Source organism: Suncus etruscus, chromosome 16 (genome assembly GCF_024139225.1).
Source record: "Suncus etruscus isolate mSunEtr1 chromosome 16, mSunEtr1.pri.cur, whole genome shotgun sequence".
Taxonomy (NCBI): domain Eukaryota; kingdom Metazoa; phylum Chordata; class Mammalia; order Eulipotyphla; family Soricidae; genus Suncus; species Suncus etruscus.
Window position 1 is genome coordinate 63,331,862 of NC_064863.1, and position 23,706 is coordinate 63,355,567.

At 33.2% G+C, this 23,706-nt stretch overlaps 1 non-coding gene across 1 annotated transcript; it reads right to left on the minus strand.

Annotated features, from left to right (window-relative positions):
- Positions 1-23,364: 23,364 nt before the first annotated feature.
- Positions 23,365-23,498, minus strand: LOC126032681 (small nucleolar RNA SNORA51). Its single transcript, XR_007503905.1, has one exon. It is a non-coding gene; the product is annotated as a small nucleolar RNA SNORA51 (small nucleolar RNA).
- Positions 23,499-23,706: the final 208 nt, after the last annotated feature.

Sequence of the window (23,706 nt, forward strand, 5' to 3'; positions counted from 1 at the left end):
ATTAAAAAAAAACTCTCCTAAATCTAAAGTAAATAAAATTCTAGGAAATAGAACTACATGAACCAAACAATTTGTATATTTATTCTAAATTTAAAAAAATATATTGGACTAAGTAGCAGTTCAAGTAATAAAGCATATGTTCTATATGTACTAGGTCCTGCATTTAGTTCCCAGGATTGCATATCCCTTAAGTACATCAGGTGTGGTCCTGGGGGTCTTGTAACAGCAGAATGCTGTTCCCTCAACATTAAAAAAAAAAAACAAAACTAAAGGAACATTAAGTTACTTGGCATCTGAAGAACAATGCAAGACTTAAGCAGCTTTGATTTAACAGAAAATGATTATTCTAACAAAAATAAATAACCTGTAGGAAGAAAACAGGAGATGCTGATACAATTAAAGCAAAGTCAAAGAATAAGGCAAGCCTAATGATGTAGTTAATAGTGTGCTTCTTTTGGAAAGTGTAAACACCAAGCATTTTTAGTTTTCTGAGATGCTAACTATGTAGGAAGGCAGAATTTTCTAGATGGAATCATGGACTCACCTCTTGGTTAGGGTTAGAAATAAGCGCCTCTTTTAATTTTTTAGAAAAATAGTAAATAACAGTTTAGTAATATTATGTGTTTATTGATAATGTCATTTTGATATCATTAACTACACAAGTATAAATTATAGTATATTAGAAAAATTCAAAGTAAATTAAAAATTGTCCTGTATAATAAAATTATTTTAAATTTAATCTGATGTCCAAAACAATCAATACCATTGCAAACAAAATAAATATTTAAAAAAACGAAATAAATTCTAAACAAGCAAACAAGAAGTATACCACAAGTTCTAATAGGTACAAAAAATTTATAGAGAAAGGAAACACTAGTGAGAAAACCTATTGAGCAGATGGAAATATGACTGAAACCTTAAAAACTGTCAGAACTTTGATAAGAGTTTATAAGAGATTATAAGATATTTCAAATGGAAAAATATTAGCTAATAAACTAAGAAAATGATAGCAAGTTTAAAGTATGTCAGGCATGATATTATATTTAGAAAACGTAAAGACTCTTCTAGATAGCATCTATAAACAATGGATTCATATAGAAAAGTGGCTGGCTACAAAATTCACATGAAAAAATTAATGGCTTTCTTCTACACAAATAATGATAGAGAAGGAATGGACATTGAAACAACAATCCCATTCACATTAGTGTCGTACAAACTCAAATATCTGGGATCCAACTTAACTAAAGAGATGAAGGACTTATAAAAAGAAAACTACAAAATCCTGCTTCAAGAAATAAAAGAGGACACAAGGAAATGGACACACATACCCTGTTCATGAATTGGGAGGGCTAACATCATTAAAATAGCAATACACTCCAAAGTTTGTATAGATTTAATGCAATTCCTCTAAGAATACCCATGACATTCTTTAAAAAAAATTGAACCAAACATTCCTTAAGTTTATTTGGAACAATAAACACCCACAAATAAATAAAACAATCTTTAGGAAAAAGAAGATAGGAGGTATCACTTTCCCCAACTTTAAATTGTACTACAAAGCAATAGTCATTAAAACAGCATGGTATTGAAATAATGACAGATCCTCAGAACAGTGAAATAGACTTGACTATTCAGAAAATGTTCCCCATACATACAATAAATTAATCTTAAACAAAGGGGCAAGAAATGCAAAATGGAGCAAGGAAAGCCACTTCAACAAGTGGTGCTGGGATAACTGGCCAGTCTCATGCAAAAAAGCAAACTGAGACCTCCATCTAACACCATGCACAAAGGTCAAATACAAATGATGTAAGACCTTAATATCAGATCCAGAACCATAAGGTATATAGAAAACATGTAGGTAAAACACTCCATGATATTGAGACTAAAGGCATCTTCAGAAAGAAACAGCACTCTCCAAACAAGTGGAAGCAGAGATAAACATATGGGACTATATCAAGTAAATGGTCTTCTCTATTCTTGGTAGAACAGAGCAGTAGGAGATGCTCCCTCTGGGATAATGACACAGAAGTTAAGCAATAGAAACCAAAGCATCATAGCATCATTTCTATTTCCTGAGTATTTTTGGCATATGTGAGGTAATGCTGCCAGTCTACCTCAGGATATGTTTTCTTTTTTTTTTTTTTTTTGGTTTTTGGGCCACACCCGGTGACGCTCAGGGGTTACTCCTGGCTATGCGCTCAGAAGTTGCTCCTGGCTTGGGGGACCATATGGGACGCCGGGGGATCGAACCGCGGTCCGTCCTAGGCTAGCGCAGGTAAGGCAGGCACCTTACCTTTAGCGCCACCGCCCGGCCCCAGGATATGTTTTCTAATGTTAGAAATGTTCCCTGTAGAAGAGATCTAGGACTCCCACGAGGTTCTGTTATAGCAAATAAAGCAAATAAATCATAGCCCTGAGTTATATCTTCTACTATCATATTCAGCATAGTCTCTCCCTGGCAAAGTTCTAATCAGACATGATAGCATGCACAGAGTTCAGTTTCTTATGACCAGTCTATTACAACTAGTAAGTACACTTTCATATGGGTTTACTCAAGAAGAATGGGCTTTCAGTTAATCCTGCTAGAATGCATTTAATTCAGTCAGCTACAGAAAAATAGATTTTCTCTCTACCTTCATATTATACCTTGCCAGATGGATGAATAAACTTTTCTTGTTCCTTTACATGAATCCAGCAAGACTGGAGAAATCTCCCTTTGGGACACCCCATGTTTACAGAGAATATTTGGGGATTAGTCAAGGACAGAGTAGGTGGGTTTCTAATAAATGCATTAATATATTACCTGTCATGTCAGGGTTTCCTGGGCTTGGCTGATGTAAAGATGTGAAGGTCAGGTTAACGTGATGAGCTGAAGGTGGCTTTGGGCCTCTCACCTCTGTAGGAGTGTTCTGGTGTGAGTCTGTCCCATCCTTCTCCAGTATTGGGAGGCATTCCTATCTCCAGTACTTTTCCCAATGCTAAGCAAATGGCCTAGGCTGTAGCAGTTGATGAAGACCTAGACATTCCTAGATAATTTCTGATTTACCTAGGTCAATCCACCTCTATGGTCACCCTGAGGTTAGCAGAGTACTTGTAACAATATGGTGGCTACTTGTCACTTACCCTCAACCATTTTAACTTTGCCTGAAAGAGGTCTCTGGGGGTACACTAGCTGACTTCTAAAATTTTCTGTCTGCATAAAAATTAATACTTACTACAGAGAAGAAAACTTCCTGCCTGTATTTATGCAAACCAACATAATTTCATGAAGCATCAAAAAATAATGAAGGTACAAAAAAAAGAGAAATAACAATATTTCTCAGTTTAAAGAATACTCAGAATGAGCCTTATGTATATAATTTTAAAATCCATTTGTAAAACCTTGATTTGCTATAATTTCTTTTTTACCCTGCCCTGATTTGCTGTAATTTCTAAAGGTCCAATTTTCTAAGAGCACTGTAAGCATCTAAGCTCCTTTACCATAGATTTCTCTAAACAAACACATCACTTCTAATTTAGAGGTATACTAATAACAATCCAGTTTGACAATAGTTTTTTCTCACACAACCCTCAAACTTTCTGCACATTACTTTGCTCTGTTTTAACTTTCCTCCGTTCCACTTTCCAATCAACTGATTACACTCTCACAAAATTTCCTTCATCTTTCAACATTCACAATTCCATCCATTAACTTTATTGCAGAAGATGCACATCTATACTCCTTTCTCTAACCTTCTTTTCTCTCAGCTTCTCAAATTAGCAGCCTAGAACACTGCACTAAGACTCTAGGTTGGAAACTTGAAATTGCCCACTACCAATTTGGAACCAAATTGCTTAACATTATTACATTTGAAGGACCAAATTGTCTTTTATGGTACTTATTAAAGATCTTGAAATGAGTTCAATTGATTTCTCATTTTTTAGATATTCACAATTAAGTATGATCACATTTAGAAAGTTTTACTGCTTACTATGAACTATTGAGATTTTCACACTTAAAGCTATCTTAAATCCAATTAAGTTTGATGTGAAAAAGTTGACATGAAATTTACTCACCTTAACAATATCATACATTCAAAAAATTTACAATATATTGTAAAAATGGCTAACCACAATAATTTGCACCATTTTCTGCCCAATTCTTTACTCTTATTGTAAGATGACACCTAGCTATTAACAAAGGCATTCCAACATCTTCCTCCCTTTGCCAAATCTCTCCTTTGATACACCAAAGCCTACCTGGATCACTCTGTGCTGCCCTGCCCTAAAGAACTTTGTTCTTGGATTACAGACAATAAATTCTTTAGGAAGCCTAGGAGTCATGGGGAGAAAATTTCAATCCTTAATCACTAACAGAATCATTCTATCCTGCATGGATTGGGTTTTAAAATGGTCATTTTTTTTGCCTTCTTTCCAGCCAATTCTCACCATTGGAAAGCAGCCAGGATGGTACCTGGTACCTAGTTCCTCTGGACTTTTATGATTAATTGATTCTGCCCTTTCCCTCTCTCTCTCTCTCTCTCTATATATATATATATATATATACATACAAATATTGGTCTTCTCAATATTCTTCTCAATATTTTCAAATATTCTTCTCAATATTCTCAAAATATTGATCATACTCAATTGATCTTCTTCTGCCCCCAATCTAAGAATGGCAGGAAAGCAAGTAATATTGATTGGAAAGACCGGATATTTCCAGGACAAATTTAAGTCCTGATGGCCATTTGAGATTTGTCTGGTTTTTACTACCCTTCCCTATTGTTCCCTGGCTTGCCTCTAATGGCGTATATAATACCAGACTGCAAATCAAGTTATACAAAGACAGACACAAGATTCAACAACAGTCACATAACACTAGCCACAAATTTTGCTGAGCGCAATCCAAATTTCACCAAACCCAATGTGTGGCATCCTCCCCAGAACTTCTCTCCATGTTCTGACCAGATATGACAGTAGAACAGAGAAAACACAGCTTGTCAGACACAAAAAAAGAGCCCCTGATTAACTGGAATCCCTTGTGGGACAGAACCAACAAGGTCCCATGTGGGACTCAAAACCATTTATTATCTCCAGCAACAATGCGAGGGCACTTCAGGGTGGGACTCAAACCCATGAAGCACCTAGAGAGACTCAAATCCACATTGGTGTCACCCCAAAACAAAGACACAGAGTGACTGGGGCCTCCAGTGAGACTAAGACTCATGAGATCCCATGGAAGGACTTAAAACCACATCACCCTGGTGGTGATGCTAGCACACCCCCAAATGGAACACAAAACCATGAGATAGGTAGGGTATTTGAACCAATGTTACTGTCATCATCAGTGGTAATGGTGGTCAAAGACTCTTTTCCTAGTGGGAGAAGTGTAGCGTCCCTGCAAGCCTCTGGTTTGGGGAAGGGATACTGCATGCAGCTTCTCCCACTTGGTACTCCCCAGAGCTGTTCCCTTTATACCTTCACTTATATTGAGTGTATATCCACAGGACCTAGGCAGCTTTGTTGGTAACTGAGTCATCATTGTTTAATCCTAAATGAGTCCCTAAATGTTAGAGTCTGGAGTCAAAGGATAAGACCACATAATTGGAATAAAGCAAAGCAAAACTTTATTCCATCAGCCATAAGCCCTATACTTAATGGTTAAAGCCATCTCCCCAGCAAAGATGATCAGACCCAAGGTCAAAAGTGAGATTATATAGGGAGGGCATATAGGGAGGTTCTATTTTCTGATGATCTTTAAAATGTTTGTCTGTTGTCTGTTACCTTCCTACTGCTCCCTCATGTCCTTTTCAGATAGGCTACCTGGTAGGCCAGGTAGTTAGGGTAGTGTTAATGGAAATAGGCTTGAGAAAACCTAACATGTGGCTTAAAACATGGCATCCCTCGTTTAGAACCCAGGACCCCACAATGATATCTCACAATTAAATATACTGTTTACAATTTACAAAACACTTACACATCCATTAACTATTGGTTTAAGTGCACTCTCTGAGATAGAAAGTGAAGATAGATAATTATTGCCTACAAGAGAATATAGTCTCCAGAAAGGTTGTACTTTGCTCTGAGTCATTGAAGAAGAGAGGCTACAGAATAAATACACTTTTCCAGATTTCCTAATATGCAAGCCAAATTTCCATTTACCTAGCACTACCTACCCCAAATAAAACTCCGTGTGTGGTGTGATCTAAGTATGTAATTTTCAGTAGGATATAGTTGAAGCCAGAGAAACATCTCAAGTATAGCACCTCACAGGACTAAAAGACACCAGAGAAATCAATGACTTAGTTCAACTTAATATCTAAGAAAATAGTACAAATAAAAGGAGGAAGTGAAGGCATAAAAATAATTAATGTTTCACTTATTCTTATTCTCCTGTTCAACAATTATTTATTGAAATTTTAGAATGTCTTTCGGTCCTATAATTGAATATGTAAAGAATAAGCCATATAAAATTTAGAATTTACATTTCTCACAATAAAAGAAATGCTAAAACCATGATAAAAATAATTATAAAGAACTGTTTGCTATTGTATTTCTAAATTATGTTAGTTTATCCATGAAATAATTGTATGAGGTAACTAATTTTATAATTAATTTTTGATATGAGAAAATTGAGGCACAGGATAAATTGCTCAAGTTCTTATTCATAGTGATAAATAGCATAGTACATACTAGAGCCAGAACTGTTCTAGCTATGGTGCTCATACAGCTATTTCTGTGGAGGTAATTTGTAGGAGACAAATATATAGAGGACAAACAATTATACAGATTTATAGATTCAGAGTATTACTACTTGAAATAGTAAGTGCACGAAGGTTAATGAGCAAAAGCAGTAAAATTTTTGTGATGGGAGCTTGTTCAAAAGATAGTAACAAGGTATAAAAATAGAACATCTAAGAGGTAGAAAACTTAGAGAAACTTACTGAGTAGTTTTCCTTTTCTTAAAGAGCAGTGAACTGCCAGAAGGTTAGAGATAGAAAGGTCATAAAATATTTCTTTTAGTTCTGGGGATGTATCTCAGCTCTGTGACTTGCCTTGCATGTTTGAGCTCCTGATTTTAATCCTGGGTGCATGCAAGCATGTATTGAATTCAAACTTTTTATTTTAAATATCTGATAGTTAAACATATCTGCAATATGAAAAATCAATTCAATGAGAAAATTAGAGGGCTATTTAAAACAATTTTTTAAATTATAACATGGCAGGGCAGAGATGTTAGTATAGGAAGCAATAAAAATGTTTGTATTTAAGGGACCGAAGTGATAACACAGCGGTAGTGCATTTGCCTTGCATGCTGCTGCCCTGGCTTCTATCCACAGCATCCCATTATGGTCACCTGAGCCTGCCATAAAGAACTTATGAGCATTGAGCCAGGAGTAACCCTTGAGTGTTGCTGGGTGTGGCCCAAAAGCCAAAAGAAAAGATTAGACTTGAGTGGTATTTAAAATATGTTGATCAATATAATGATTATAGTCAAGACTACTGCAAGGGTCTCAATGGTAAAATAGGGAGAGAAAAATAATTTCAAGACTTATAGCAGTAGACTATACAATAGATTATTTCAAGTATCTGAAGAACCTAAAGAAAAAGCAAGGCAGAGGAAGACTGGCACTGGTTTTGAATTTTGAACATCAAAAAAGTTGCAAGTATTTTTGGTGAATGATGGAGGTGGAGTCTTCAAAACACTGTATTAAAGGAATTGTGGCTGCTGGTGGAAAATACTTTAGATTCTTGTGAAAGAGAATAGAAGTCTAAATGCTCAGTTGTTAGATTTTGGTTTACCAGACAGCTTTTTCTCTTTGGTCTTTTTCTCTGTACATTAGGATCAGTAAAAAAAAAGTTAACTGAAGGACTAGGGAGACTATTAAGATTCTTGAATAAACTGGAAGTAGGAAATAATCAGTGAGTTTCACTTTTTCCCTGTCTCAGTCATCTGTGGTATGGGCAGCAGAAATGATTGGCATGGGTACCACAGGTAACTGAAAGTTGGCTCTCATCCTGAGTTTCAGGAAAGGTACCAAATGCACGTGAGTAATGTGCTTACATAAGATGAAGTCTAGATTACAGTGGGAGAATCTGGCTGTGGGAATATAAATATACCCTTATCACTGGGTAGGGCCTCTTTATAAAACATGGGTTGGGTTGAGGGAACAGAAAGTTGAACTGAAGGACATAAAGAGGACCTGTAACTGAGAATTCATTTTCACTCCAAAGCTCATGATGGCTCTAAATCTGTTGGAACTCTTATAGAAAGTTTAAGTCCTGAGTAAGTGGTTTTAGGATATTTAATCTCTCAGAAATAAAGTCTTCATTATAAAACAAGACTGGGAAATCTAATCAAGGTTTCTGGTTGAAATCAAGTGGTACATTATTCTAAAGCTTCTATTGTAATTTTCTATAAATAGGGACCAAACATTAAAGCAATTTATATGTTAATATACATTTTCTGCTTTTTATCAGTCTGTGGTAGAGTAATTCTGCATTTATTTCTAATTAATAATATAGAATTATTTTTATTTCCAGGACCAATAATAATTTTATAAAAGCCTCCAACTAAGACTATAGCAAGTAACTTGACTATTTGATGTACATATATGACCATGCACACATTTGATATAGGTGGATTTTATATAAATATGCAAATGAAATTGCGAAGAAATACATTCAAATTAAATAACAAAGAAAATATTTTGAAAGACCACAAAAAATAGTTTCCGAATATAGACACATACTACCTAAAACTTGGGCTCAAAAATTCATAAGAAAATAATTTTATAATTCAAATAAAGAGAAGTAATTATTTTGAAGTACCTAGACATTGAAAAACTCAAATTTAGCATGTAACAAAATAACTGTACCTTTATAATGCATAATATTTATTTTTTCAGAATGTGCAACGTTTTTTTTTAGGCTTGAAACTTTCACCAGGAAATAAAGCCAAACGTCCACAGTTCTTTAAATAGTCATACATCTACTTATTATTCTAGAAAACCATCTTTTCAAGAATGCATATGTTATTCTAGATAAATTTTAGGAGTCGTATTCTAAATGTCACAAAACAGCTTGAGCAACAGGATTTTAAAAGATGTCACTTAAAAGAAGTAATATTATATAATAAGTGTGTGCACGTATGTAACAAGAAAACTGGTATTTTATTAAACTTATTACTACTTATACTTCTTATATTCATCATTATGTCTTTTAGTCATAAAATAGTAGACACATTTTCAGCAAATTCTTGTGCTGTTCAAGGGATACATTGGATGTAAAAAGTTTTAAAAGTTACCATACCTTTGGTCACATCTTTATAAAGGGACATCAGGCATTTTGGAGGTGGTTATGCATAGCAACTTCATACATAAGTTTTAACATTATAATAATAACATTATATAAGATATAATAAAATGAAAGATACTGTTATACCCTATATCTTAAAATTGCCAACTTAATATTTGGCCTATAATTTTGCTTTGATATGTATGGCAATAAATTTATATTTACAGGTACTTGCATATACAGAAATGAAGTTACTTTTTGTTTATCATTTTGTATCTTTACTTATGTAATAATAACACTTTTAAATGTCCAACAAATATTCATAGAATGTTAATGATTGCATAATATTAAATCAAAGCTATGTATAGTATGTGCCTTTTAATTTTACAAACCTGCCTTTGAGGAATGTCTTTGTAATAAAACTATTGTGTTTTTCTATAATTATTTTCTGGGAATAAATGCCCAAAACAAACACTCAAATAAATTTGCCTATGCAGTAAATACAACTTTATTTTTGAAATTATATACACTAGATTTGTCACTCTAAAGTTATCATTTTTCTCTTCATTATAAATAATTCATTTAAGAGAGTGTTTTTGACTAAGTATAAAAATGTGTTTTTTTTGAAAATTTTATCCACTAGTTTGATACCCTCTGCTAATTTTTCCTAAACAATCACTCCTACACTTATTATTTGGCATTCTGCTTTAGGAAAGAGCTTTCCCTAAAGTCGTATATATATATTTTAATATTATGAATTATTGAGTCTATTACTATTTTTATAAAACTGAATCTTTTACTTTGATTAGTAAAGAGATTAATGGTACAGACCATAAACTAGCCAGATTAAGATCTAGTTGTAGGTTTATATATTTGCAACAGAGATAACACAGATCTCACCAATTTCCAAAAGTGGTACTGATGATTAATAAATAATTAATAATAATATATTATTATTATGTATAATAATAAATAAGACAGAATTTTCCAGAAATTCTTTATTTAAAAACAGTATAGGTTCTAAATGAATATTCTTTCTAAATGCTTTTACTTACATTAATTTACAGTTATTTAGAATTGAGACTTGGACTGATGCTTCAGATTTCTAAAACCTAGCACATTTTCTTTTTATTTCCATGAAATATTGTATTGAAAATAATTTTCTAAAATAAAAGTACTATATTTTATTGATAATTGATTGAGAGACAATATCCTTTATCATCTTTGACAATATACTGTGACATGCCTAGCTCCATAGTATAATATTTATTGATATGATGAGACCTGAACTTCAACAGCCCTCAAAACCAAGAGTTAATTTCTGACTTGTTAGAATAGTTTCATCAATTTAATATGAATGGTGTTAAATATTCAATTTATGGACATTTATGCTTTTATGAATTATTATTAAAATAGATAATATATAAATTAATAATCTATAATAATAATCTGAGGTTCTTCCACTTTCAGGAAAGGTGAAATTAATTACTATTCCTGTTACAAACGATAGTTCTAGAAATCTAGATTTACTATGAATTGAGTGTTGTGAGCAATATAACAATTGGCTGCATTAACGTTCTTTGATAGGTAAGAAGAGGAAGGTAGAAATAAACTTTTTGGTCTATAAAACAGCCAATCAATATACCAACCCAAACAGATGCCATGTATTATACAAGAAAAGAGGGCATTTATGAGAATTTTTACTTTTGACTCAATATGATTCTGTGTCTGCATGTAATGGGAAGTGGTTGCGTGTATGTGTCATGTATCAACATGGTCAATGAGTGACCATAATTCTTGATATTCCAAGGGTATGATTTCTCACTGACTATGGCCTACTTGTGAGTGGACAGCTACCATGTTTTTTTATTCAAATTAAGTGTATTCTTACTGTTTTTTTCAACTCCATAACAAAATGTTTACGATGCACTTGGCACTGTGTGAGGTACAAGGATTTAAGTCAGAAAAAAATAACAACCATGTGAAGTTAAAGAAGCAATATGATTCTGTATGGCCTTAGGACTTGAGTGATAGTAAGGTACAACTTTCACACAGCAGATCTGGATTCAGTCCCCTACATCACATATTCCCCCTGAGCTCTGCCAGAAATAATTTCTGATCATAGAGCCAGAAAGAAGTAAGCCCAGAGCACTATGAGGGGTGGCCCCAAAAAGCCAAAAAATAAAGTATGGCTTTGTAATCAAAGTACCCTTTTGTTGTTGTCTTAAAATTGTTATCATTTACCATTGGTTTATTATAGAATAACATTTATATTTTAATAATTCAATATTCATTTATTTTGCCTAAACACCACTAATTGCATGGCATTGCTATATAGTTGTACATCATTTTACTTGTAATGTGTTCTTAGGTTTTTTTTTTAATCTTTATTATAACCCCTTGATTACAAACATGATTGTAGTTGGGTTTCAGTCATAAAAGAACACATTTATTGAGTACATCCTTACTTTTTACTTATTTTTTTGCTTGTTTGTTTTAGGGCCTCACCCAGTGCTCCTGGCTTTGTGCTCAGGAGACTTTGTGCTCTTAGGAGACTTATGGGAGACCATATGGGTTACAGGGGATTGAATCCAGGCTGGCCATTTGCAAGACAAGTGCCCCACCTGCTGTGCTATCTCTCAGGCCCCCATTTTTACATTTTTGTTATATTAAAACTATTATATTATAATAATATTATAAAATATCATCATTATAATATAAATATATAGTGTGTTAGTATAATAGTACTATATTATAACTAAGCCTCTTACCACTAAAGTACCACCAAAGTATCTGTGATTCTTTGTCACATATCAGTTAAGTTTCCTTTTTTTCTCACTTCACTCTCCTTTCACTCAGTTAGTTTCCAAATTCTTCAGTCAGAATTATATTTTATGTTTCTTGCCAATTCATTTGCTTTGGATATTTTAATTTCACATCTGATGGACACCATCTGCCAATTTTTTTTCACTTGGCAAACTCAGTACAAATTCCATCCAAGTTGTTACAAAAAGCAAGTTTCTAACATTTTAATAGTTGGAAATATTCAATTGAGTATACATTCTTTTTGCAGATATTTGTTGATGGTAATATTAGTTGATTTCACATTTTATAGGAATGAATAAGGATATTGTGAGGTAGCGGTAAAGGTATTATTTTAAATTAGATTCTCCACCTGACCCCCACTTTCTAACTCTGAGTAGGACTTCCAAAACTATGTTGAATTTATCTGTTAGTTTGCCATACATGATCTTTATTATGCTATTATGTTTCTTCAATTTCCAAATTGTTAAGTTTTTATCATAAATGAGTGCTGAATTTTGTCAAATACTATTTCAATATCAATTGGATCATGTGGTTTTTAGTTTTATTTTGTTGATGTGATTTTACTACTTGAAATGCATATGTGTGTTAATTATTAACAGTAGGAAAAGATAAATGATACACTATAAAATAATTTAGTGCTACAGAAGAAGATGTACAGAGTTGAATATATCTAGTGATATATTCAAGGGACCTAAAAAACTCAAAGTGAATTTGGGAAATGTCTTGTTAAGAAAATGTTTAAATTAAACCCCAAGAAAATTTAGTTATAAAAGGAGTAAAGAGAGAAGTTCCTACCTAAGATAAGTCTTCTTGGAGGCTGGGAGAGATTGCCTATATGGTTAAAGTTTAGATTGGCAAGGGGTGGATGTAAGAGATCAGATAGTCACAGGGACTGTAGTGAATTATGCTTTCTGACTATATTAAAAGTGTTGAACTCTGCCACCAAGGCAATAAGTTCTTCCACCATCACCAGTGATCTTCCTCACTCAATCTCTTTTTTAGAAGCAGCTGCTCAACAAACAAACTTTTATTTCCTCATTCTCCTATCTGCCTCCTATGCTCACTTCAGAAATAGGGCTTAGGTTGTCACTTTAGACAACTACCAAACTCAAAACTAGAAAAAAATATTTAAAAAGAAGTGGATCATCCAGAGAGATAGTACAGCAGGGAGGGTGCTTGCCTTGCTTATGGGTGACCTGGTTTTGATCTCTGACTTCTCTGCAGAACCCCACGAAGAGTGTTTTTGAGCACAGAGCTAGGAGCAAGCCTGAGCATCATTGAGTAGATCCATTTAAATGGAAATGTGAAATTATTTGAGACACAAGGTGCATTTAATATTAAGTTACCTAAAATAAATTAAATGTTGAAAGAAAGTTAATTTTCTTGAGTCCAAAAGTTCTAAAATTATGACATGCTTTAGAACCATTAGTCTTCTTTAAGTTATTCTATCATTCCCTTTACTGTGCTTTCCAACTCTTCTGTTCATCTAAATTTTGACAAATTATAGACTTTCTCAAAATTATAAAACTGGCACATTAATAACTAAATTTTATAATTAAATTTGGTAATTCTGTCTATGATGGATGGTATCCGAGTTTTCAGTAAATGCTAACCATTGCAAAACTTTATTTTTATAAACATCTGAAGTATTAATACGTCAGAAGAATCCACTTATATTAACAGTCCTAATTAACTGATAGTTTAAGAAATGTCCAACCATATTATGGGTTACACAATAGAAATATTTGCAAGCAAATGGCAGTTTAAATACACAATGTTTTGTTTTTCTCATGTAAATATTCAAGGGGTAAATAGACCTTCTTTCCAGATGGTGGTTTGTATAGGTGGTGATATCCATGTTGAAATGATCACACAAGTTTACACGCTATTCATGCCTGGGCTTTTCCCATCAAAGAGGAATGACTAAGAATGACCACAACAGTTCATTGGGCCAAAAATTCCAGGAGAGTCTCCTGCCTGCCAAGGCTCAACCTTTCATTTATTAAAACGTTTGAAACCATTTCTAATCATACTCATAATCATTTTCATAAAGGAAACATTAAACCATAGTATGTTATGTTGGATATTATTACAAGGTGACATGAGACATTAAATAGCCCAAGAAAAACATCCACATTTAGATATATGTTTGTTATTATCTAACTATGCATATCAATTTAGGCTGCACATTACTACTGAATTTGAAGCAAAATAATTAATGCCTTGATCCAACACCTGAAAAAGTAATCTACATCTTTTAGGTATGAGACTCAATTTAGAAAACAAAACCCTTTACGACAAGATGGAGTTAGAATAACAGCCTCAACTAATTATGCAATACAGAAAATTTTATTAACTATGTGTTTGGTAGATCCCACCATCAGACAATCAGATTTAATTGGTGTGGGGTACAGACTGAAGTTTAGGAGTTCTGAATACTCTGAAGGTGATGTTAATGTGTAGTCAGGCTAAGATGATGGCCATAATTCTTTTACAAGTAATAATTCTCAACAGACATGCATAGAACTATTTTTGTTTTGTTGTATGTTTGTTTTGTTTTGTTTTACTTAGGTAGTATTGGGAAAAGGGAGGCAAATGGCAACTATATTCCTGCAAGGGTTTACATCAGTACTGGCTAACAGTACTAGGGTAAATGATGGTCTAGGTTTGCATGAGGTATTGAGGATTGCTCTTAGGGTCTCACACACTCTAATTATATGTCATAACTTTTGAGTAACTTTCCAACTAAAAGAGCCTTTTAGAGTAATTAAAATATCTTAACATTTACTTAGTATACGTGAAATTTCAGAGTAATTTTCTAGATTTTAGACTACAACAAATGGTATAAGTATTTAAAAAAACTGAAGTAAAAATCTTTTCGGTACCTTTTATAACCTATCTATTATTGCCAGAAATTAATTATATTATCATTCAATAACTCAGTTTCTCTAATAAACTATCTAAGGGCAATTTTAATTTCTTATTTATATTCACGTAACTCAAGGGATTAATAACTTTCTACTCGGTTAGTTTTGAATACATTTTTTGAATAAAAGCTGAGATACTTTCATTTGCTTAAATAAATACTACTTCTGTAGACTCCTCTTTTTACATACAGCCAGCCCATAACTCCTGTTTTCATGGTGCACACATTCCAGAGAATGAATGAGATGCTAAAATTTTAATTTCCATGATGACTCCACTGGCTTCCTCCTGCTATAGGCATGCCACAGCAGAACCTCAGATCAGTACAAGGCCAAACCCTCAGGAAGTGGGTGCCATTTCCTTTGCTAATATGCAATCAATAAGCCTATTTTAATGTGGTGAACTGCTGAAGTTTCATATGATCTTCTTATTACTTTGAGCTTCCTCACACAGGTGACTAAAGTAGCATAATCAAAAGAATGTATTAGCAATGCTTTGAAAAAAAAAACACCCCAAATCTTGACAGATGATGCAAATTTACCAACTAGCTATATAGCTATTATTTAATTTCCACACTGAAAGTGCTATACTGGAAACTTTTTTTTATATTTTTAATTTATACCTGCCATGTTTAAAGTGGGTCATGTGTCAACTAAATGTTTTGGCCTGAGTAAACATTTATTATCCAATAAAAACAAAAATAAATATATGCAGACTAATAATATTCCTTTGACAACTCTGAGGAGACAGAGCATTGACTTTTCCTTTAGTTACATATAACTGAATAAATGCATAAGAAGAGTTTTAAATGACCCTATATCATTAAATTTATAAATTTTCTTTATAAAGACAGAATAAGATGATGAGCCAGTAATTACTTTTAAAGATTGTAGACTGATTAACAAGATATAACTTATATATTGAAGAGGCTTTGGTTACTACCAAGAATATAAGTAAAATAAAAATTATTAATACTTACTAAAGATAAAGGGAAATAATGGGCCAGAGCAATAGCACAGCAGTAGGGCATTTGCCTTACACATGGCTAATCCAGGACGGACAGCAGTTATATTCCCCAGCATCCCATATGGTCCCCCAAGACAGGAGTGATTTCTGTGTGCATAGCCAGGAGTAACTCCTGTGTGTCACAGGGTATGTGCCAGCACCTCCCAAAATAAAGGGGAATATATTATTAAAACATACTTCTATGTTTATCACATGATTCACATTTAAAGAAAGAAATATAGTTTTATAAGTTTTATATTATCCAGTATTTTATTAACCAGAAAATCTCTATGACTTGAAATTTCTGAAAATTTCAGCACACATATAGTTTTATTCATTACATTACTGGCACATTAAGAAGTGACTATCCATTTAAGTTGTGAATACTTATGCAAAACAAGTATATTTTTACACCTAATTACTTAAAATAAGCCATTAGTATATAAATACTGTTTTACATATTACAAAAATACTATTCTTAGAAATACAAAATATCAGGCTTTCATGTAAAAAACTTCATTTTAATAAATTTCTCAATGTAAATTGTAGAAAAAATTAGAATGTGAGTTCTTGTATTTTAAGAAAGATTGAATTTGAAGTCTTGTTTTTCAAATCCTATCATTTTCCTAATATTACATGAATCTTCATGAAGATTGGTTCCTTTTGCCTTACATATCACTTATGTTATTTGAATTAAATTTTAGGTCTTTATGATTGAATTCAAACACACATTCACCATTAAAGCTGTGAATACAAATTCTAAAATTGTGATATTACAATATCAAAGAAAGTAAAATTGTTTTTTTTAGAAGGATGGTCCTTGAAATACTTGCTTTGAAATTATACGGAATGTTAATTGCACAAGTGTGCTCTTGTGAGTCATTAAAGATCTAATTTTGATAAAGAAATAGACATTTTATTGAATATTTTAATTCATTATTATTTGTACTCATGACTGTAAATAGTTGCTTTAACATTATATCACTTTCTAAATTAATAGGTATGTGTCAAGGAATACCTATATTATGTGTATAAAAGTATATACTATATTATTTATATAAATATGTTGTGTATGTAAATATTTTAGGGGATTATTATGTTACTGACCCTACCCTGATCAGTGATTGTGCCCTACCCTAGGGTGTGACCTGGCATTCTGCCCCCACCCTAGGGTAGTACCTGATTCTGCTTTCACCATTGGGTGGTATCTGATCCCACTATTGGGTGGTACCTGATTCTGGGGGATAAAAACAAGGGTCTGTGGAAGGCGAGGGGCTTTTGGCTGGAACTGATGCTGAGGCTTTGGACTTCAGTCTTGTCCTCCGAATAAAGCTACTATTTCCACAAGCCTGACTGTCTGCGAGCTGTTTACCCACCATTTCACCTCAGAACTGTTGGCTGGACAGGGTGGCAGACACGTGCTCCGAGCTGGAAGAGAAAGGCCTCATCCTCCATCCCTCCATCAGTCAACCTCTTCAGGGGCTGACTTGCAACATAAATATACTATACTATATAAACACATATACTATATTAACTTATATATTTATATATAGATATATTCATTTATACTATATTATATATAAGTATATTATATATCATATATTAGATATATTATATTTTATATATAATATACAAATATATTATAGCATACTATATTATGTGTATAAAAGTATATACTATATTTATAGGGTATGTGTCAAGAAACACATTATACTTTCAAGGAACATAGTAGACCACTGAATCATATCCTTGGACCCTTCTTTTCTAAATTTTAATACTAACATGCTTTAAAATCAAGAAGATATTAACAAGTAAGATTTTCTGAACTCTAAGTTATATAGTACTCAAGATTATATTAAATGACACTATAGCAATAACGTGTCTTATGAAGCCTTTAAGATGATTTTCCAAAGTTAGATGAGAATTGTGTGATGCTGTTGCTGCTGTTGATGATGATGATGTTGCTGAAACTATACTGGCTGTAATGGTAATATAAGTACATTAAACAGTTTTAACAAAATTCCAGGCTGTTTCTTGGCAATATCAAAAATAACACCACACAGTCACCAAGTCTGCATTTAGCCAGCTACATAGACTCACTCTAATTCTCATAATAAATCATGGGTATAATGGCCTAAAAGCTGAAACAGGAAAGCATGGGAAACAAGGTTTGTCAGCTACACCCACTACCCATAATTGCCGCTTCGCTGATGGCCCAGCTCCACCACTTAACTAGAGGCGCCTAACTAACAAAAAGTACAGGTATGCTGGTATTTGGGACTTTTTTGGAGTGAGTGCATCAGGACTTTTTTTGGAGTGAGTGCAGAAACCATCTCCTACCTTCTACTACTTTCAGAAGGCCTGGCAGCTGAAACCACATCCTAGAAGTACTGAAATATCTCGCTTTGCAACAACTCCAAATTTTTCAATACTGTCATCTCAGTAGGAACACACCAATTTATACATCAATGTGGATTCAAAGCCACCTACTATTTAGAAATGAAACAAATAAAAAAAGATCAATTTGCAACAAATAGTTAAAAAATCCTGACTGACTTAATGAACTATTTGAAAGATACAATGATTCTCACGAATTTTCTTTTTCTAGGCTTTTAAAATATAATTTTATTACCACTTATCTGTAAGCAAGTACAATAAAGTATATTGTTTTATGCTTGCCAAAAAGGCAGAATTGGAAATGGATGGAAATTAGAGGACAATGGTGGAGGGAATTTTACAGTGGTGGTGAGACTGAAACAAGAAGGGCAGTAATAAATGTATGCAACTATGTAAAACACTGTCTTTAAATAAAGTAACTTGCAATTTAAAAAAAGAATATTACACATCTTAGGATCCTTGTTGTTAATTACGTCATTATATCTAACATATTATTCAGATTTTATGGCTTACTTCTGATTTTGCTAAAAATATGTCACTTGAAAGATCTTTCTGAATATCCTAACTTATACTATCATACTAGACTCCTTTAATTTTTTATCTCTTCGATGTATCTTTCTTCAAATATATTATATATTTATTTGCTTATTTGTTTATACTTTTCTTCTATTAAAATGTAAGGTGGATGAGAGAAAGTTTTTTTGTTTCATTCATTTCACTTTTAATTTTTGGACCACATTATGGTTATTAGAGTCTTCTCTTGGTACTGTGCTTGAGCAGACAACTATATATAGGGTGCTGGATGAAAACAATATATTCTTGTGTTTTTTCATTGCTCTGTTTCCAGTTCCTGGACAACAGTAATGTATCTTAACAAATTATTGTTATAAATAGCCAGAACACATATTTCTTTTTTTGGGGGGGGGCATACCCATTTGATGCTCAGGGATTACTCCTGGCTAAGCACTCAGAAATCGCCCCTGGCTTGGGGGAGACCATATGGGACATGGGGGATCGAACCACGATCCTTCCTTGGCTAGCGCTTGCAAGGCAGACACCTTACATCTAGCGCCACCTCTCCGGCTTCAGAACACATATTTCTTAGTTGCCTAACCAGCAAGTTTTGAAATGGCATAAAAGAAAATTAGAATAACAACTGGTAAAATATAAACCTCAATTTGTCTAACACTCTCGAGCTCCAGCATAACTGCTTAGACCAAAAGAATATGTTAAGGTAAATTTATATTTATATGTTTTAAGAAAATCCTTCTGCTTCTGATATTATCATATCCCAATTTATTTCCTCTAATGAAGACAGGAGTTATCAGATCATTTTATTCCTCTACTTATATCCCTTTAATAGCTGGTCATCCTTTTCCTGAGATGAAAGACCCCCAGGGTTTGCATGGTCCAGCGTCCTCTGACTTCCCATCATGCTCTTCTTCATCAGCTCTTCTATTAACTTAAAAAATTTAAAGCTAAATTTATGATAAATTCTCTAGCAGAACTTTTCCACTACCTTCTCACCCTGGCATTCTCTTATTCTTTATATATTAGTAGAATTGCCATTTTCTCTCAAAACCTTTTGTAACTTTATACATTTCTTGCCTTTTGCTATAATATTTTTTGAAATTCATCATAATTTATATCCTTAACATTTATTATAATTCAAATATTTTAATGGAATTATTTTTATCTAAATGGAAATGGCTAAAGGTACCAGAGAATAGACTTAAAGCCAAGGGTGCAGGAATATTGTTACTTTGATAGTGGATGTGGCCCAGTAGCATTGTAAACAGAAAGCAATAATATTAATTCTACTGGCAACCATGATATCTCAAAAAGAGTAAAAATAATTTACTCTCCAAAAAATTAAAAAACTAAAATTTATCCTTACTAAATTTTTGATTCAATTCACAAGATCATTGTGCTTTTTTATTTTTGTCTCTCTTAATGGATACAGTACATTGTGGACTCAAGTGATGTGCTGAATAAATGAATCATCCAAAACTAACATGTAGTAACAGTGTTGCTGAGATACAGCCATTTTACCCCATGAATACTTCTGAAGTTTCTAGAAAGCTTAATGTTTTAAAGAATATATTTTAGTGTTCAAGTTTTACTAATAGTAACTCATTAGTTACCCTATTTTATTCCTAAAAATATTTATGAGTCAATTATTTATTCATAAAATAGGTTTCAATTTATATGGATAACAAGATTTCAGACTTAAAGATTTAAAACACTCATATTGTCTACAAAGCTTTTTCTACTTGAGAGCTCTCATAGATCTTATTTCTCCTTAAATCTTAGGCACTTATATATTGAGAATTTTCCCGAATTCATTAAATTTAATGTCATTCTCTTTTAATTTGAGCATTTGTAAAATTTAATAAAACAAGGTAAACTTTACATCAATAGGCACAGCAATCAGCAAATTTAACTGTACATGCATTATTTTATTTTATTTTTTAAATATGGTTTTAAGACCTCATAAGTCAAATTAGTACATCACTTTATTATTCCAATTCTATGACATATTTTAAATTGCACAGTAATAATTAAATATGAAGGTCTGTCTAACATGCAAGATTCATAGTTGACAGCTACCTGGCACATTCAATGTTAAGTTTAAACAGGTCCTGACATGATTGGATGAGTTTGTTTTCTCTGACCTCCTGGTATTCATTATGATGAAGAAACTTCAATAAGAACACCAGATTTAACTACTGAATCTGTACTATTATTGTACACGTTATTATTGCACTAATATTGTTCTATTTAATTTGTACTATTATATAGGATATAAATTCCTTTTATCTTCTTAGGCATTCCAGATGTTGATCTGGGCTCTTCTAAATATCCTTTTCTTGTCTAAAGTAAATGTCAGCTGACGTTTTGAAATCTTGATTAACAGGAAATCATTCAACTTTGTTGAACTGAGTAAAAGGCCAAAATTCTGTTTGTGTGAAAGTCCATTGGGCCTCTAAAGACATACATAAATGACAAGTGAGTCACAAACATAAATAAGTATATTATGTACCATAGGATTTTACTTATAATTACTATTTATTTAAATTTTTTATTTAAATCATTGTTATTTAAAGTTATTCATAATTGGGTTTTAGATATAAAATGTTTCAGCACCAGTCCCACTTCCAATGTCAACCTCCCTCTTCCAATATTTCCGGAGTCTATACCATGCCAGCACCCACAGCCTAAGCCTACCATTGTAGCAGGCTTGTTTATAATTTTGGTAATAGTAGTTAAAGTTTGGATCCCATGGTTTCATTGTTGTTGACTCTGACTTGGATATTTAATTCTGTCCTTTTTTTTTTTTTGGTTTTTGGGCCACACCTGGTAACGCTCAGGGGTTACTTTTGGCTATGCGCTCAGAAGTTGCTCCTGGCTTGGGGGACCAAGGGATGCCGGGGGATCGAAGCATACACCTTACCTCTAGCGCCACCACTCTGGCCCCAAATTCTGTCCTTTCTTAATACCACCAAATGCACCTGAAACCCTTTGGCACTTGCCCTAATCCTTTCATATTTATTTTTCTTCTACTCCAATTTCCTTTACTATACTTTGGGACCTAGAGTGTTCTTGATATCCATCATTTAATATCCATCATTGAATATCTTCATGCAGTTATTCTAAATACCACACATAAATGATATTACCCTGTATTTATTCTTTTTTCTCTGGTTTATTTCATTTAACATAATCCCTTTCAGTTCCATCCTTGTTGCAGCAAATTGAATGATCGCATCATGTATTATAGCTATGTAGTATTTTATTTTACATATATTACAATTGTATGACCTATTCATCTTTTGTTGGACACCCAAGTTGACTCCAACTCTTAGCTATTGTTCTGAGTTCTGCAATAAATAGTGGTGTGCTTATATCCTCTTTGATGAATATCTGTTTTTTTTTTTTTTTTTTGTCTTGGGGAGATAACCCAAAGCAGGACTGCTGGAGCAACTATAAGTTCAATTATAAAACTACAAACTGTTTTCCATGGAGGCTGACCAGACAGCATTCCCACAAGCAGTAATTCTCTTTTCACAACATCAATACCAAATTAAATTGTTCCCAATAATTTTTATATGTGGCATTCTCACTGGTGTAAGATGATATTTCATTGTCATCTTGATTTGGCTTAGTCTGATGATAAACAATGATGAGCATTTTTATGTGCCTTTTAGCCATCTGTTGGTCTTCCTCAGAAAGGTGTTTGTTCATTTACTTGCCCCATTTTTAATTAAAATTTACTTTATTTAAAGACCATGCATCAAGTAGTTGATAGTTGACCATAATACACCTTTTCCATAAAAGTGATAGTAAAAGTATTAAAAAATAAGAAAAAAGAAAACTAAAAAGAAAGAGAAGAAAGAAATAGTACAGAGACAAGCAATTTTGTGAAAATTATTTTGTCTCCAATTAGGTCATTAAGGCATCTGCAAAAGTGGCCTCAGCTACAAGTGGCATCTAAATTGATTTGTTCCTATGGGGATGATATTATTAAACAAATGAAGTCTCACAGTCTCATTTGCAGCCTTGCTCTCAGGAAATTCAAAGCATTATTACTGACACTGTGGATTTTGTGGGATGTGTTCTCAGCTGCCAGGTCTTCTAGATCTATGAGAAAATGGGGAGTAAAGAGTGTGCCCATACTACTCCAAAAAAAAAAAAATTCTAGGATATCAACCCAAATACCAGCATACCTGGGGTTTAGTCAGATTAGTGTCTGCAGAAAATCTTAGATAAGTGATGAAGCAGAGCTAAAGGTAAAGTGGTAATTATAAGCGATGGATGCAACAGCTGTGGCTTTGGCAGGGCAGGTGCTTGGTCCACCCTCTTCTCCTGAGATTTCCAGTTCTCAGCTGCTAGTTCACATATGTTTTGAGAAAAGTATATTCCAATTTTTTTTGTCCCCCCATTCACAATACAGACCAGGCAAAGGGACTGGGTTGAGGTTGTATATGGGGTGCATTTACTGTACCTCCTCTTTCTATAAAGTCAGTGTAAAGAACACAACCTGTGGTAAGAATTGGGAGGCCTTATATTTTCTTTTCTTTTTTTGATTTATATATATACACATATATATATGTACATATATATATACACACAAAAAAAATCCTTCACGAGTGCAACATTCCCATGACCAATATCCCAAGTGTCCTTCCTCCCCATCCCACACAGGCCTGTACTCTAGACAGGCTTTCTACTTCCCTCATTCAGTCAGATTTTGTTATGATAGTTCTCAGT